At 42.1% G+C, this 17462-nt stretch overlaps 1 protein-coding gene across 1 annotated transcript in view; it reads right to left on the bottom strand.

Annotated features, from left to right (window-relative positions):
- Positions 1-7544: 7544 nt before the first annotated feature.
- Positions 7545-17462, bottom strand: part of LOC142422177 (uncharacterized) — a 76250-nt gene continuing 66332 nt past the window's right edge. The window contains exon 9 of the transcript XR_012779061.1: positions 7545-9010. The gene's annotated coding sequence lies outside the window, so the exon portion shown is untranslated. The remainder of the gene's footprint in view (positions 9011-17462) is intronic.

The following is a 17462-nucleotide window of genomic DNA, read 5'->3' as shown; positions in this document are numbered from 1 at the left end:
CACAGAGACTCATATGTATAAGAGTTTTATATAAAGTGTAAGTGCACATCAAGAAAACATTCCAACCCAATGCTGCCCAAGCCCACAAGTCCAACATTAGTCCATATGTCCAACACCAGTTCACAAAGTCCTCATGATGCCAACTGAATCAGTGAGCGTGTAAGCATCTCAGAGCTGGCAGGGGTCTCCAGATGGCTACGCCAGCACTCCTCCATGATGTCTTGCAGGAAGTGAGCCTTGCCAGTTGAAGCAGGGAACTGGATAAGGCACTGCCTGCTGGCCCAACCATCAGAAAGCAAGAGACCTAAGAACTGGAAAGGCGAGGCTCACCGAGCCATTTATCTCTCCGCCTTTCAATTAACCTCACATGTGTTTTTCGGCCAGGTTGGCACAATAATCATTAACTGTCCCAGTGGCAGAGAAATTTTCTCTGCAGAAAAAGAAATAGGTTTTGTTTACAAAACAAAAAACAAATTCCTCTTATGGTCCTATGCATTTTCTCCCCTGTGGGTCCCTGTTGTCTTTGGATCTTGGGTGATCCCTCAAGCCCAGCCCTCTCCTTCCATTGGGATTTGTGTCTAGGCTCCGACTGCCTTTCCTTCTGTGTGTGTCTGACTCAGAAATATGTGATCATAACTATAGCAGTCGTAGAGCTAGCAGAGGGAATTTCAGTCTGTGGCATGTCTCTAGAGAAGGATATTCTGATCTGGAGTGATGTTGGAGGTCCTGCCATCCACTGAACATGTAGGGAACCACTGGATGCCCTGAACTGAATAGGACTTGTCTAGTCCATGGGAAGGGGACACAGGACTGGAAGGGAGGTGAGTTCTGTGGATGCAAATTGAGATTCAGAATAAAAGGTTTCCCTTCCCACACCTGTGTCAATATTTACAACTACTAAATGAAACAATAAAAACAAATTTGAATTCAGAGAAATGATTGACTCAAATGAGTGTGATGAACAGGGGCAAACAGGTGTTGTGAATTATTATAATGAATGAACTCCGAGAGGAAAACTCCTGATTACATGAATGGAGACAGGATGACTTGACTTTGGACAGGTCTACTGGTCATAAGCTCTTTTAGTGTTCTTTGTCTGAAAATATATAACAATAATAATAAAGTTAGATCCTGCGCAGCGCAAGGACAGTTGTCCCAGGTAAGGAGGTATTACAGAGCAGAATTGAATGTAAGGCATAAAGTGATTGAGGAAGCAGATGAGATGAAGAAAATTCAACCTAGACATAGAAATTACCAGTGAATATGGGAAGTTTAGGAGTTTAAAGGTAAAAAAAACCCAGAAACTAAGTTCAAAATCATCATATTACAGGGAGGTTGGCTCATAGTGCTGACAGAAGTAAGGAGATCCACAATTTCCCCGAGAGGCAAGAATTTCCCTGAGAGGGACATGAATTCCCAGACACAACAGGAAGCCAGTGGTGATGCTCCACCACTGGGTCTAGTGCTGTGTGGGTCCTGAGAGCCCCCTGCAGCCCAGCCCCTCCCACTAGGGGACAAGCGTGCCTGGGTTAACCTCTAGTTCCCCTCACTGCATCTTTTGCAGAGTCAGACATGGCTGTGTCCTCGAATTTCAGGTTGTCCATTTTATATCATATGTTCTTGCCATTGTCTCTGGAGATGGTGGATTGGCCCTTCAGTCTGTCTGGGATTTCCTACCAACACTATAAAGATATGAAACCCACAGCAGCCCCTTCTCTGGAGGTAGGCAGACCCAGTGCATATGACAGCTACAGATAGTGAATACAAATACTTCAGAGAGGAGTCTCAAAGAAGCCTCAAGTCTCCCTCAGGTTCCACCAGCTACACCTCTCACTGGACACCTGCAAACAGACATCCTGGTTATCGAAACTGTAACCCATATTCAGTCTCTCACTCATGCCCACTTACACACACTTGCTATCCATCAAACCATCTTTCAAAATTCCAATAAGTAACGGTCAGCTCAATGGAGACTCCGTGGTAACTTAATGTGTTAAGTCCTGAATGGGGACAACTGGAAATTCCAGCGCTGGGGCACCTCTGGAAGACTTTCAGAGTTGGGGCTGGTTGGTTCTCATCAGCAAGGGGGGCTCTATTTGCATACCCTCTGCCTATATATCCATAAGTGAAGTTGAATGACTTCTAAGAGGTCATTCCAAGAGTATATGAGTATATTTTAGATATCTTGCAGATCCTGTATGTGTGGTTCATTACACCGAGGCTGCTAAGCTCAAGGTCACTAGTCATTTTTTTCGATCATTTTATTGGGGGCTTGTGCAATTCTTATCACAATCCATACATCCATCCATTGTGTCATGCACATTTGTACATTTGTTGCCATCATCATTCTCAAAACATTTGTTTTCTACTTGAGCCCTTAATATCAGCTCCTCATTCCCCCCTCCCTCCCCACCTTCCTCTCCCTCATGAACTCTTCATAATTCAGAAATTATTTTGTCATATCTTACACTGTTCAACTTCTCCCTTCATCTACTTTTCTTTTGTTCATCCCAGGGAGGAGGTTATATGTAGATCCTTGTACTCAGTTCCCCCTTTCTGCCCCACCTTCCCTCCAACGTCCAGGTATCAACACTCTCACTACTGGTCCTGAAGGGATTATCTGTCCTGGATTCCCTGTGTTTCCAGTTCCTATCTGTACCAGTGTACATCCTCTGGTCTAGTCAGATTTGTAAGGTAGAATTGGGATCATGATAGTGGGGGGAGGAAGCATTTAAGAACTAGAGGAAAGTTGTATGTTGCTCCACTGCACCCTGACTAGCTCATCTCCTCCCCACAACCCTTCAGTAAGGGGGTGTCCAATTGCCTAGAGATGGGCTTTGGGTCTCCATTCTGTACTCCCCCTCAATTACAATGATATGATTTTTTTTCTTTGAGGTCTGATACCTGATCCCTTCGAGACCTCGTGGTGACACAGGCTGCTGGGCTTCTTCCATGTCAGCTTTGTTGGTTCTGAGATAGATGGCTGTTTGTTTACCTTCAAGTCTTTAAGACCCTAGATGCTCTATCTTCTGATAGCTTGGCACCATCAACTTTATTCACATTTGCTTATGTACACAATTGTCTTAATTGATCGTGTCGGGAAGGTGACCATCATGGAATGCCAGTTTAATATAGCAAAGTGTTTTTGCATTGAGATGTACTTGAGTGGAGGGTCTCTGTCTTTTGATGCACTGCTAAAAAAGACAGATTTTAAAGATTAAAGACCAACATGGTTAAATTCAGGACTAAGGTGAATCTGATGCAAGCAATATTAAAGCTACAAAATTCTATGAAATAGCTATTCCGGAATAGCTATGGAAGCAGAAAAACACATCTGGGCTCACTCCTACACCTGCTCTAGGATCCTGGGCTTGTGCTGTTTATGCATGATTTCCCCCTTCTGGTCTGAACACCCCCTGCATCTCAGTTCCTCCACCTGTTCTTCAGGGAGGTTTGTGTGAGGGCCCGCACTGATGTTCCCTCACTGTGTCTCTTGCACAGAAATACACAGCTGCGTCCTCTGTGGTCACAGAGCTCAGTTGCAGGGAGAACTGGTTCTGCAGTGTGTCTGGGTTGATGACTAGATGATCATTAGAGACGGTGCATAATCTCTGTTTCACTTTGTTCTTTAGTAAGTCCTTCCCAGCCACTCAAGGCCTCTTCCAGGGTGCTGTCTGATCAAATTCCAAGTAGCACTGGTGCTGGAAACAGAGTCCCCATGGTGGGACAGGTGAGAATGAGGGTCTGTGAAGTCCTCGCCATCTGAGGACCAGACTCCTGCAGCTGCACCTGGGCCAGGCCATCTGAAGACATAGGAAATAAATATTAAACACCCATCTGTCAGTTAATCTGCTAGGAAGGATTCCATATCCCCCTGACACTGACCTGATGGGAGACCCAGCTCCAATGAGGATACAGAGGAAGGAAGCAGACATTTCTGGAGCAAAGTCACCCTGATTCAGTAGTTGTATGTGTCCCCTGAGGGAGAAGCAGCATTTAAACAGGAAATCACGTGAGCGATTTGCCTATGAGTATCAATGGATGGATAAGGTCTGGAGACTGTGAACAGCTCATGGGAACATAGGTCCTGACACTCCAAAAGCTATTTTCTCCAAGACTCGCACTTGTGCATGTGGGACCAAGACGGTTAGCAGAGATGGAGGTATTTGGACGCCTACACATAGGCTCAGTTTAGTGTCTTCCCAGATGGAAGTGTTCACTATCTTAAGTTAGCCAGAGTCCAGGTTTATTTGTATTCATTGATGTGAACATATCCAATTTTCATTCACATTTCTTCTTTCACGTTTTCATTGTTAGATCTGAGAGCTATTCACACACCAGGAATCCTTTCCACTGAGGACAAATCATTGAATCAAGCAAGCAAATCAACAAGCAAGCAAATAATATTTGCTCCCAAACCAAACTCACTGTCATCGAGTCTTTTCTGAATCATAGAGACCCTGTATGGTTAATAGAACTGTTCTGTAGGATTTTTGGTAGAGTATCACATTGTATAAATATTCTCTGGGTCAGATAACCTCCTATTCCTGACAAGGACTAACTACTTATTTTAAATCCATGAACTTTCATTCAATAACCAGATACTTAACTCAAAGTGTCACTCACGTATGCATACCTCTTTCCTAGGGGTCTATATTACATGGGACTATGCTGTCATGTTGAGGATTTAGGAGGCCATGAAAATAACCATGGGTCAGGGCTTTCAATCACATTAGGTGCATGTCAATGCTAGACCGTGGTGAAGGAGGACTGGAGCAGTGCTTCATGGACCTTGGTGATAGTGTGGGTGAAGAATCTTGAAAATACCACGCAGTGTCATAAAAATAAACTGATCTGTCTTAAATAGAAGCACAACCAGAGAATTTCTTAGGAGTAAGAGTGGTGATACTTTCACCTCACACACTTTGGTCATGCTATGAGGAGAGAGAGCAGTACTCGGAAAAGACTCCATGCTCAGTAAAGTCGACGGGCAGTGAAAAAGAGGAAGCTCCTCAGTGGCATGGATTGATTCAACAGGTGTAGCCATGAGATCAAGCATAGCAAGTGCGATGATGGCACAACATCAGTCCGTGCTCTGTTCTCTTGGACACATTGTTGATATAAATTGGAACAAACCCAAAGGTAACTTAATAAACAAAAATATGTCAAAACACACAACAGTACTCCTCACAGGCTCTTGTAGAATACCAGTTCTCAGGGAGTGGGGGAGGCAGGGGCAGATGAATATGTAATGTCACGTTGAATAAACACACAGCCAGAGGAAGTGGGTCCCAAGTTACCAACCCAACTCCTGCTGAGAAATAAAGACAGGGGGCTGCATAAAAATGAAATGGGGAAGCTCTACTTGAAATAAGCAAGGAGTGAGCCAGAAGAATACCAAAGACAAGCTCCTTAAGGAAAAAACAGTGAGGAGGGTAGTTTATAGTTTTAGGTATGTACACAATGAAGGAAATGTAGGGGGTAGTGGGTATGTACCAATTTCACAACATTCCTGAGTATGCATCAGGGTGGGGTTGTGACTTTTTAAAAGGGATGGATTTTTCTTAATTCTTCTAAGTGTCTTCTGATTTGATAAGGCGATGTCTTTCTGTTCCATGTTGACCTGAAGTTGGGACTGTCCTTTCTCTGCATGTTTGCCCAGTATATTTAGACATAACTGATAGTAGGTTGGTGGAGTGGTATACTTTTCCAGAAAGAAATGTGTCAACAGAGTATCAGGAAGGAAAATATAGAATAATTATCAGCACTATATGAGGTGTGTATATTTCATCATTGTGTGTCCGTATGCAATATCCCAGGGGAGGTTCCTTGGGCCAGTGTGAAATTTACAGTGTTACACAGGGTTAAGCAGGTTGGGCAGTGGACTCATAGAGAATGTCCAATGACTTCATTGTTCTTATTTTGGAATCTGATTCTTCTTGACTAATTTATTGGTAGTAAATACATCCTTGTCACCAAAGATTAGCTACTAGATTAATAAAAATAACATTTCCTTAAGATGGCAACTCTATTTCCATGTATTGTTGCTTCTCTATTCCTCTCGCTCCATCCCTTCCTCCATCCTTTCCTCATTCCTTTCTTTCCTTCCTTTCTGGATGTAGCAGTGATTGATAAACAGCCTTGAGAAAAATGTGCATACTATCTCACCTTCCATCATTCCTGTCAAAGAGTAAAAGGGTTTCTATTAAAAATTAAAGAGTTTATTTTGGTAACCAAACAATCCAGGATTGGCAATAGTACCTCTAAGGATTCACAGTGAAGAGCAGAGAGATAAATGGCTCCATGAGCCTCGCCTTTCGAGTTCTTGGGTCTCTTGCTCTCTGATGGTTGGACCAGGGTGCAGCTGCCTTAGCCAGTTTCCTGCTTCAGCTGGCAAGGTTCACTTCCTGGAAAACATCCCTGAGGAGAAGCCATATGTACCTACCCTGATGCACCCCTGGGTGCTGAAACAGCTATGTGGAGACCCCTGCCAGCACTGTCATTGCGTGTGTTTTGTGAGATGGAGGAGGACTTTGCAGATAGGTGTCTGACATATGGGCTAATGTTGGACTTGTGGGCTTAATGTACACTTACCTTTTATATAAAACTCTCTCTTATACATATGAGTTTCTGTAAATTTGTTTCTCTAGTTTACCCAGACTTATACAGTATGTTTCCTATATGTCTATAAGGTCAGTAAATTGTGTTATCCAGATTTATTATCCAATTGATCTTTTGAGTTCTGTAAAACTCAGTGGGGCATATTTAACTCTCTTACTGTAAAAGTATGTATTTCTCTCTTTAAGTCCATAAGTTTGATTAATATATTTTGAGGGTCTGCCATTGAGTGCATATATATATTTTATTATTTTTTCTTCTTGCTCTTTTGTTCCTTTTATCATACAATGCCCACCTTTGTTTCCCATTAAGGATTGGGCCTTCAAGTCTATTTTATTATTAATTTTTATTGCTAGTACTCCATTTTGAAATTTTCACTGATTAATATTGCTTTTTATTGCCATTTTCTTGATATATTTTCTTCTATCTTTCATTTTTAGATTATATTTGTCTTTATGTCTCAAATGTGTTTCTTGTAAGCATAGAATTATGGATCGTTTCCTTATCCATTGTGCTTCTCTCTGCCACTTGAGAGGTGCATTGAATCCATTTACATTCCATGTCATTATTGATGTGTCTGCATTTATTGCTGTCATTATGCATTGGGTTATCTTTCTGATTTTATCCCCCTATGTGGAATTATTGATTTTTCCCCTCAATTTTTCTGCCCTCAGTTCATTTTATATGTTTTCTCTTAATTTTTGTGTTTGTTATTATTTTGTAAGTCTTTATACTCTACACTTGTTTTTCTTTTGGATTAGCTTTTTTTCATTCTTTCCATTTTCCTTGAGAATCTTAATAATTATTTGCTTCCAAACAATAATATTGGCATAGAAAATGTTTTTGAGGTCATTCTAAGAGATGTTTATTGAATAAATACACATTTGTGAGTGAATATTTGTTAGAATGAAAAGTTTCAAGCTACATTACAGTGTGTGGAGAAAATTTCCAGTCAACATGAGAATACATTTTTGCATTAACTATTTCTAATTTTTACTACAAATGCCACTAGTTAGTATCCTGGAGTGTAAACTGAGATCTCATCAATACTTATTACTCTGAAGTCTGCCTTTGAATAGATGTTGAAAGACAGACAAAGCCCATTCCAATGAAGAGAAGGCAGGTTCCAATGCAGGAAGTTTCCCAAGAGTCACTGTGCATGGTGTCCCTAGAGGGATGCTGACAAGGTGGGGAAACCACAGCTTCTGAGAGGAAAGCACCACTGACTTCATTCCCTGGCATCTGCTGAAAACAGGGCCTAAAGAACATTCTGAAAAAGTAGTTTGCAATTTCCTCCTCTTGTGACACATTTACTATCTTTTGGAATCAAACCTGTCCTTCCAATGAGTGCTCCCTTCATTGTGACTCCAATGAATGAGCTTACTAATGACTGCCCACCAGACAGGTCATTCCAGTTCACCTGTTCCCAGTGTCAGGGATCTCTCTATTCCTGGAACACTGTTTCTGCATCCAGGGAGACAATGTGTAGCAAGCATCACTAAGGACACGTCACAAATTTAGCCCCAGAAATCACCACAACTATTTTCTGAGACATAGAAATCATTAGTCATTCACTGCCAAGAATGCACAGAGAGCGATTCAGAAAGAAACCTTCCCAGACTTGACCCTGGGCAGTAGGAGGTCACTGAGCTCAGTCCATTTAAAATCGTGCATTGAATGCATGAATCTGGACATGACTGCATTTCATTGTCAACAGCTTTTGAGTAACGGATAGGGTGAGAATTACCATGATAACCTGTTTTCAAGAAGGAAAATGGGTTCTATAGGATGAAAATAAACTATTGGAGTCACTTTACTATTTGTACTACAAACAGAATACTAGTTCCTCCTTTCAATCCGGCAGTGAAGAGAAAATTTAGAGTAAGAAAAAGAAAAACTGTCCGTGGAGATGCTGACAGCTGAAAGAGGAAGCCCTCATTCCAACAGGAAATCCTCCCTGTCATTCATTTGTGCCTGCCTAGGGCTGAGCGTCTGTGCTCAGTGGGTCCTGTGCGCCCCCTGCTGCCCAATGTCTTCCCTGCAGGGGAGGTTTGTGTCTGGGCTCACACTGACCTCACTGTGACTCTTGCACAGTAATACAAGGCTGTGTCCCCAGCAGTCACGGAGCTCAGCTGCAGGGAGAACTGATTCTTTGATGTGTCTCTGGTGATGGAGAGTCGGCTTTGGTATGATGGGTTAAAATAAGTATTACCATTAAAGCATATGTGTCCCAACCACTGCAGCCCCTTCCCCAAGGTCTGGCGCATCCAGCTCCAACAGTAATCACTACTTGTGATGGAGAAACCAGAGACAGAGCAGGTGAGGGACAGGTTCTGGAAGAGCTTCACCAGTCCTGGACCAGGCTCCTGAAGTTGCACCTGGGACAGAACACCTGCAAACAAAAAAGGATGGTTTTTGTCATTCACTTCAAGTCACAGCCATCCCTATAGATTCAAGTCAGATATCTGAATCTCCCACCTTGGGGAACTGTCACCAGGCACAGGAGAACACACAGCAATAGCATCTTTAGACCACAGCTCTACTTTTCCAAAAGACCTACAGCCCTGTCTAAAGAGAACTGATAGCTTTCCCAGCCCAAGGGTGAAATTTACCCTAGTGCCTGAAGAATGATTTGCATGTGACGGAATCTAGTCCTTATAAACAGAAAGTGATAGAGAACAGACAACCCTCTACCTTCTGAGCCCATCCTAGGGTAACTCTTTGTTCGAACTCATATGCCTGTTAGTCTATAATGAGAGAGCACTTGACCTAAGTGGTGTGTATTAAAGATCAAAGGAAAACCAATTATTTATGAGCTCAATGTTCTCTCCCTCCAGCCCCTCAACATCTTTGCCCTGCCTTGGGCTCCTGTATGTCCTGTGCCCCAGAGAGTGGACAAGATATCATTTGTTGAAAGCATCAGATGGACACCAGGGTATCGTCATCGCCCACAGTGTCATAAATCTTTTCTTTCCACACCAACACTTCCTTATCAACCTCCTCAAAGTCTTCAGGGGTTTTCTTTGAGCCCCTGCCACCACCAACTCCAGCACTCCTACAAACAACATGTCTCAGATTTTGATAACTAAGGCCAATCTTAATGTAAATAAAGAGATTCAAGTGTCATAAGATCACAGGGAGGAGGTTTCCAACTGGAGAATGTTGGCCCCAGAATAGAATAGTTTCAACTCTGTAACTTCTAATTGATGTAAGACTGTGAGATGAGAGACCCTTGGTTTGCCAGAGCACATGCAAAATTAGGGCAAAACCAGTCAGGAGATCAAGTAGAAAGATACAACAGAGCAGTGAGTGGAAAATCAAAGTTAACAGGGGGGCAGAATAAGAATAACGATATTTCAGGTTTGGAACAAAAAGACATCTGCTTGAGACCCAGCAGGGCACCCTGGATTAAAATATTGTCTATCCAGGCAACGAATCCTCAAAATTTAGGGGATGACCATAGACACTATTTAAGATGTCCCTTTCCCAAAATGTGAGCATTTCCAACCAAAGTCAGCCTCGCCATTTTTTCCCTGAACACAGCCCCCGGATAACTGTTCTGGGATGTGATCTTTGAGTCTATTCCCTAGACTCAAGGAAAATAGCTCATCTTACTGACTATGGAATCAGTAGGACTGTCTCTAAACATGCAGTTTACAAAGCCATTCCCCATTGAGATTCCTTCCTCATTTCTCTCCCTCATAACAAAGATTATTTTCCCCAGATTAGGGTTGGCCACACTCATTTTCTGACCAGTTACAACATTTTTAGATATCTGTATAAATATATATATATATCAATGGTGTGAGGATCTGAGCACAAGTTTGTGGTCACCTGGAATTCTCTGGCCCAGAATTTTCAGAGGGGAAGCAGCCATTGCTTTGCAAAAAAGAATCATAAATTTCACCAAAATCCAAGAATTCAAGCACAGGACATTATTATTGATCATTTGGAGGTCATTTGAGTTAGTTTACTTTTCAAATGCAGACTAACATGACATCACTTTGTCGTCATTTCAGCAAACTCGCAACTCATAGCATCTCTACTTCTTGTTGGCTGGCCAGTTTTAAGTTCCATCCTGTGAATGTAGCTGCACATTAGTCCAAGTCACCGTTCTGTCTGACTGTAACTGCCATGGTCATCTCAGTTCATTTCATGACAGTGGTTAGTATGGAAGTGCTTCAGTGTCACCTGATTACATTATCTGTCTGCACATAACTTTCCTGTCGGGTCTACTGAACATATGCTGAATGAGCTCATGAGTACTCCCTGAACTATCCAGGAACATTTTGGACTCTGAACTCAGATGTACTGGGCTTGTTTTCCAGTGCACCAAACATGGGGTTGGATTTGGTCAGTCATTTACTCAGATGCACTAAGTACCTCAAAATTCTGGAATGTCAAAATGATCTAAAATATGAGCAAAGGAGTATACAATCAAATTTACACTGGCTGTGTTCAGCTAATTGGTAAATAAGAATAAAGCTTTGCAGCTAAAAATTCGAATTTTGTTTCTGTTTTTCTGCCTCTGTGCCTAAAAAATGGCATGGAGGAGATGGTTCCATTCCAGATCTTATCTAGTGCCCAATTGAAAAGCTCAGCAGATTAATGGAGCCTTTTCTTCCAAGATGGCTTTGTCTTAAGTCTGGCATGCTGGCCTGGTTGTAAGCTAGGAATGCATACGGGGCTGAGAGCCAGGACCTTGTTATAGCATCTGGATCTCTCCTTTGGACTGAGCTTCCCCCCAACATGGTACTTAGGTGTCTCCTGAAATTCATGAGCTAATAAAATGAAAGTTACATTAAAATTTATTTATTTTCACTTATATTTAAATTAAAGTTATGAAATGAAATTATTTAAATTAACATGGTCTCTTAAGAGCTGACACATTATACATACTTTGGGTATTTATATACACTCAGCCCCACAAGGGAAAGTGTAGAGTTTTACTCAGGAATAAGCACCTCTCCTTGCTTCAAGCACAGGAGCACACTATTCCAAGGGCCCCAAATGTGTCCTCTGAAACCAATCACTTCTTCTGTCCTGATTCCCAGTCAGTGGCTTAGGATGGTAGCATGATTTAGGCCACCAGTTTTTTAGACCCACCTGCCAGATATGATGAGCAATTATAGCTTGAGGATACCATTATGCTCTTGCTGGTCTACCCTGCACTGAGCAAAATTTAGGGAAATCTTAACCATCCTATATCCTCTCCTCCTAGTATCAGTTACTGGGACAGGGTTGCATCAGAGCTGACAGGTCCTTCAGCTTTGCTTTGTTCCCTCTGCATGATGTGCCTCCGTGTGTGGCTTTTAGTGTTTGATACAAAATCACACATCTAGAGAGATCCTCAAGGGAAATGGTGAGCTAGAGAGGAAGCCCCGCACACAGACAGGAAGCCAGCTTTTAACTCCTCTCTGGTCTGCTGAACTGAGCCCTGGGCCTGAGGGCCCTCAGCAATCACTGTAGTCCAGTATCCCACTGTAGGGAGATTTATGTATAAACGTTTAATGATTCCCTTTACTGTGTCTCTGTTTTGGTGATACAGGTTATGTCCTTAACATTGAGCCTGCCTATATGAATATGGGGAATGTTCTTGTGACTGTCTCTGGTGACTGCCAGTTAGCCACCCACTGAGCTTATATAGGATGTAGTACCAACATTAGTACTAGTAATTGAGACCCACTGCAGGCCCTTCCCTGGAGCTGGCTGATGCAATCCATGTCATAACTGCTGCTGGTAAATGCAGAGACAGGAGAGTCTCAGACATTGTTTAGTCAGCCTTGGGTCTCCCCCAGACTCTACCAGCTGCTCTTTACCCTAGACATCTGGAAACACAAAGACATCCTGTCCAGGAAACTATCACACATATCCACTGTTTATCTTGTTCATCATCTTTTCTTCCTTTTTTATAATTACCACCAGAGAACCTTAGATCAACAAACTCCAGTAGGACCTGTGCATAATCATACGTGCTCAGTGAATAGGGAGACCTGGGCAGCCCATTGCTGTGCACTCTCGTTCCTAGAGTTTAAAGGTTAGGCTAGGCTGCTCTTCATCAGCAGACTAATGTGTTCTTTGGGAGATGCTTTCATTATAAAGATACCTGAGGGAAAGGTATGAGTGTCCTGGGGCCATAGCTAGTCATTGTAGTGTTTGGAAAAACATGATATCCGATTATATGAGATTACTGCACTCATTAAACCACATAGACACCAAGAGGAACAGAGGGAGCAATATTTCCCCAATAATATACCCCCTGACATCCATAAGATATAATTGCCTAAGTGTATAAGCGATTGACACCAAAACAGGATGTCATGATCACATGTGGTAAACTGTAACTGTGGGGAAAGATGGGTGTCGGGGGGAGGATGAGGGAAAAAAAGAAAAAGAAGCTCTATCCTGGATGAGGGTCAGAAATTTCTACTGGGCCCATAATGCCCCTGAGGGAGAGACATGGATACTTTTAAGGTCCCAACCCAGACTTTGGTTCACAGTGCTCCCTTAAAAATGATACAAAGTCAGAAGATTAGATTAATCACCATTCCCTTTAGCAAAGCCCCATCACAAAACTAACAATCATCACATATAATAACCCTGAATGCAGCTGAGAGTGCTGGAAAGGCAAATGGGGTTTGGGGATTTTTTATGTTTGTTTCTGGAGAGTGCAAAGCCAAGCAAAAGAAGCAAAGAAAGAACTTCAACTCTGATACCCACGGATTGAACCTCTAAGAACATTCCTTCCTCTGAATTTGTCTTTACCATTTGAAATCCTTGGATCATACTCTGAAGCCCATGACTTTGGGTTAGCAGTCACCTGCGCCTCCCATACCAGGATATACCAGCTTTAAATCCAATGGATTATTTCCATTCTTTTAATAACAGCAAATTAAGTTATACTATTAAATTGAGCTGAGCTAACCCTAGGCTGCTGCTGCATTGCAAGAGTTATTTGGTCTTTCTCTTTTCCTCCTAAATGCCAAAATGTCCCCATCCTAGGTGGAGCTCCCATTGAAGCACTATTTTCATTTTATATTTTTGAGATATAAATGTCATAGAGTGATAAACATTAGAGTCATGTAACAACATTGCCTGGAGCATCATATGAAATGATTGCCTAATCTGAGAGCAGGTCTCAGACTCTGGGTTGGTGTTTATGCTGATAGTGGTCTCATGCAATATTTGTCCTTTTGAGATGGACTACTTTAACTCAGCATAGTGTTCTGTAGGTCTGTCTGTGTAGTGATGAGCTTTGTCGGTGTTACAGTATTTCCTACACATATATAGTATCCCATTGTGTGTATGTACCAAAGTTGCTTTATCCAATCTTCTATTCATTGGCTTTTGGTTATTGCCAATTTCTTGATATTTTGAAGAGTACTTTGATTAACATGGGCGTTCATATTTCTATCTTTAATTTGTGGTCTTAGTATACCCACTAATAGCATTGCTGGAGTGCATGCAATTTATTGTCCCATTTGTTTGTGGTATCACCATATCACTTTGCAGAGCAGTTGGACAGAACTACCAGCAGCAGTCTGAGAGTTCCAATCTCTCTGCTTCTTCTCCGATACATTTATTTCTGTTTTTCTTTCTTTCTTTTCATGGGCTACCATTTTCAATGTAAAATGATATATCTACTTTTTTTCGTATCTGCATCTTATGTATGGCTCATGATCAGGAACATTTTCTATGGTTGCTGCAAGCCGAGCGCTCACTCGATCAGGAACATTTTTAATGGGTCTATTTGACATTTGGATGCCTGTTTTGGTTAACTGTCTAGGTATAATGTTTTACTGCCTTTATTGTTGAGTTATTTGAGGGTTTTTTCTTATTAAAGTCTTGCATCATTCTATGTGTTTTAGAGGTATGTAATTGCCCCTATGTCATTGGTCATGATTGTTTTCCAGTCCAGGAGATAATTGTTAATTCTCTTATTGAATTATTTTGATGTCAGTTCTGCCAAAGGCACTATATAAGTTTAATGCAATCCTGATACAATTACCCTCATCTTTCTTTAAAGAAATGGAAATACTAAATGCCAACTTCATATGGAGAGGGAAGAAGCCAAGAATTGGCAGAGAACTTCTCAAGAAGGACACAGTAGGAGGGCTTGCTTTACCTGACTTTAGCACATTCTATATAGCCACAGTTGTCAAAACCACATGGTATTGGGACAATGACAGATACTCAGACCAATGTAAAAGAACTGAAAACCCAGAAATAAAATCATCAACATACAGACAACTGATCTTTGATACGGGCCCAGAAATATCAAATGGGAAACAGATGCCCTCTTTAACAAGTGGTGCTGGAAAAAATGGATATTTACCTACACAAAAATGAAGCATGACCCTTATCTCACTCCATGCACAAGAATAAACTCAAGGTGGATCACAGACCTTGAAGTTAAACCACAAACTATTAGGGCCATCAATGAGGGATTTGGGACCAGCTTGAGAACTTTGGCACAGGGAATATATAGGCTATTATAAATAGGGAAAGACACAAATAAATAGGCACAAATTGACAAATGGGATAGACTGAAGATAAAACACCTGTGTACATCGAAAGAATTCACCAAGAGAGTAATAAGAGAGTCCACAGACTGGGAAAACATCTTTAGCAATGACACATCAGACAAAGGCCTTATTACTAAAATCTACAATACTCTACTAGCTTCCCCTCAAAAACCCCCAAAAAACTAATTGCCCACTTGAGAAGGTGGGCAAAGGACCTGAATAGAAGTTTCACAGGGGCAGAAATCCGAATGGCCAAAAAACATATGAGAAAATGTTCTGGATCTTTAGTCATAAGAGAAATGCAAATTAAAACAACAATGAGGTATCACCTACCACCCTCAAAGATAGCCCAATTGAAAAAATCAGAAAGCAACAAGTGTTGGAGGGGCTGTGGAGAGACAGAAACTCTCATCCATTGCTGGTGGACCTGTAAGTATGTACAGCCCCTATGGAAATTGATTTGGCGATATCTAAATAGATGGAAATCAAGTTACCATATGACCCAGCAATCCCCCTACTGGACATATACCCAGAAGAGGCAAGAAACAAACCAAGGCCAAACATCTGTGCCCCAATGTTCATTGTGGCACAGTTCACAAATGCTGAGTTGGAAACAACCCAAATGTCCATCAAGTGACAATTGGATTAAAAAACTGTAGTATATACATAAACGTAGTACTATGCATCGCTAAAAAGCAGTGATGAATGTATAAGCACAACGCTGCATGGGAAGTACTGGAGGAAATCATGCTAAGCAAAGTAAGTCAAGCACAAAAGGACAAGTACCACATGAGTCTGCTGAGGTAAGCTTTAAAAAAAAAATTCAAAAGGGCCATAGGGAAAAAGCTACTGTATACAAACATTCCTGGGGTGAGGACCAGGTAATATGGCAGGGACCAGACCAAATACAGGGGTACGCATGGTAGACACCTAAAAAATAGCTGGGCAAAAGGAAAAAAAAGTAATAGAAAATAAATGGGTAGCGGGGGCACAGGGCACTAACCCACCCAATGGGAGGGTATGGTTTATATCTCCACAGGGAAAAAGGAACCACACTTCAACCCAGTGCTCCAAGATGTGAATGCAACATGTCGGCGTTGGAGTAGGGAACCAGTGGATAAGCCTGGGAGTCTGGCCCCAATTTCAACTAAGTGGACATCTGATCCTCCCACCAGAAACTTTTATTTCAAAGGACAGCATTGAATCTGCAGCTTTTGGAGAGGGACATATCTAATCAGAGCACACGGGAGCAGATGAAGGGAGAGGAGGAGAGAGTTGAGCACATCTGGCCAACCAGGGCGTGAGGATGATGTTCCCAATTAGAACAGTCAGTCCACAGAGAGGACCACATGACCAGCCCCACTATGAGACATGACGCCCCTCACTGACCCATAGCCCTACAGGGGACAACAACAGAGACATAGTGTGGGAATTGCACCCGATCTGATCCCACCACAACTAGGCAAAACACTAAGGGGGTGCAACAGAACAGCAAGGGAATGAAGCAGCGAGGTCCCCAGGGAATGCTGAAGGTAAACTTTGGGGCCAGAGCATGGTGTCCCAGCAGACTGGACTGGAAAACACTCCTAAAGACCAACAAATGATCCTTGAATTAACTACAAGCTTTTCTTTCTTGTACTTTGTTGGTTTTTTTGTCATTGTTTTGTTGTTGTTGCTTTGTTGTCTATTGTTGTTTGGTTTTGCTCTGTCTTGTTTTTGTGCATGATATTCTCAGGTCTGTCTAAATAAGATAGGCTGGACGAATAATCTCGAGGAGAAAACAATGGGACCGACAGTTCCGGGGGACATGGGAGAGGGGGAGGTGGGGTGAAAGGTAGTGGTGTTAACAAAGCCAGGGACAAGGGAACAAGAAGTGATCCAAATCAGTCGTGAGGAGGGTGTGGGAGGCCTGGTAGGGCATGATCAAGGGTAATGTAACCAAGAGGAATTGCTGAAACCCTGGTGGGGACTGGGCAGGATGGTGGGACAGGGGGAAAGTCAAAGGAAATAGAGGAAAGAGCTGGGAGGCAAAGGACATTTATAGAGGTCTAGATAAAAACATGTACATATGCAAATATATTTATATATGAGGATGGGGAAATAGATCTATGTGCATATATTTATAGGTTTAGTATTAAGGCAGCAGGACATTGGGCCTCCACTCAAGTACTCCCTCAATGCAAGAATACTTTCTTCTATTACATTGGCATTCTATGATGCTCACCTTCCTGACACAACCGCTGAAGACAAAGCGGGTGAATATACAAATATGGTGAAGAAAGCTAATGGTGCCTGACTATCAAAATATATAGCATCTGG

This window comes from Tenrec ecaudatus, chromosome 12 (assembly GCF_050624435.1).
Source record: "Tenrec ecaudatus isolate mTenEca1 chromosome 12, mTenEca1.hap1, whole genome shotgun sequence".
In the NCBI taxonomy this organism is placed as follows: Eukaryota; Metazoa; Chordata; class Mammalia; order Afrosoricida; family Tenrecidae; genus Tenrec; species Tenrec ecaudatus.
The sequence above is the reverse complement of the archived record's forward strand: the minus strand, read 5'-3'. Positions and strand labels throughout refer to the sequence as shown.